Below are 1,281 nucleotides of genomic sequence, written 5' to 3'. Positions count from 1 at the left end.
CTGAAATTGAAGAAAGTAGGGAAAACCACTAGACCATTCAGGTATGACCTAAATCAAATCCCTTATGATTATACAGTGAAAGTGAGAAATAGATTTAAGGGCCTGGATCTGATAGATAGAGTGCCTGATGAACTATGGACGGAAGTTCGTGACACTGTACAGGAGACAGGGATCAAGACCATCCCCATGGAAAAGAAATACAAAAAAGCAAAATGGCTGTCTGAAGAGGCCTTACAAATAGCTGTAGAAAGAAGAGAAGCGAAAAGCAAAGGAGAAAAGGAAAGATATAAGCATCTGAATGCAGAGTTCCAAAGAATAGCAAGGAGAGATAAGAAAACCTTCCTCAGCAATCAATGCAAAGAAATAGAGGAAAACAAAAGAATGGGAAAGACTAGAGATCTCTTCAAGAAAATTAGAGATACCAAGGGAACATTTCATGCAAAGATGGGTTTGATGAAGGACAGAAATGGTATGAACCTAACAGAAGCAGAAGATATTAAGAAGAGGTGGCAAGAATACACAGAAGAACTGTACAAGAAAGGTCTTCACGACAGATAATCATGATGGTGTGATCACTGACCTAGAGCCAGACATCCTGGAATGCAAAGTCAAGTGGGCCTTAGAAGGGTCTTCACAACAGATAATCATGATGGTATGATCACTCACCTAGAGCCAGACATCCTGGAATGCAAAGTCAAGTGGGCTTACGAACAAAGCTAGTGGAGGTGATGGAATTCCAGTTGAGCTATTTCAAATCCTGAAAGATGATGCTGTGAAAGTGCTGCCCTCAATATGCCAGCCAATTTGGAAAACTCAGCAGTGGCCACAGGACTGGAAAAGGTCTGTTTTCATTCCAATCCCAAAGAAAGGCAATGCCAAAGAATGCTCAAACTATCACACAATTGCACTCATCTCACAGGCTAGTAATGTTTAAAATTCTCTAAGCCAGGCTTCAGCAATACGTGAACCATGAACTTCCAGATGTTCAAACTGGTTTTAGAAAAGGCAGAGGAACCAGAGATCAAATTGCCAACATCCACTGGATCATCGAAAAAGCAAGAGAGTTCCAGAAAAACATCTATTTCTGCTTTATTGACTATGCCAAAGCCTTTGACTGTGTGGATCACAATAAACTGTGGAAAATTCTGAAAGAGATGGGAATACCAGACCACCTGATCTGCCTCTTGAGAAATGTGTATGCAGGTCAGGAAGCAACAGTTAGAACTGGACATGGAACAACAGACTGGTTCCAAATAGAAAAAGGAGTACATCAAGGCTGTA

Source organism: Bison bison, unplaced genomic scaffold (genome assembly GCF_000754665.1).
Source record: "Bison bison bison isolate TAMUID 2011002044 unplaced genomic scaffold, Bison_UMD1.0 scf7180017864489, whole genome shotgun sequence".
Classification (NCBI taxonomy): Eukaryota; Metazoa; Chordata; class Mammalia; order Artiodactyla; family Bovidae; genus Bison; species Bison bison.
This window is presented reverse-complemented; position numbering follows the sequence as displayed.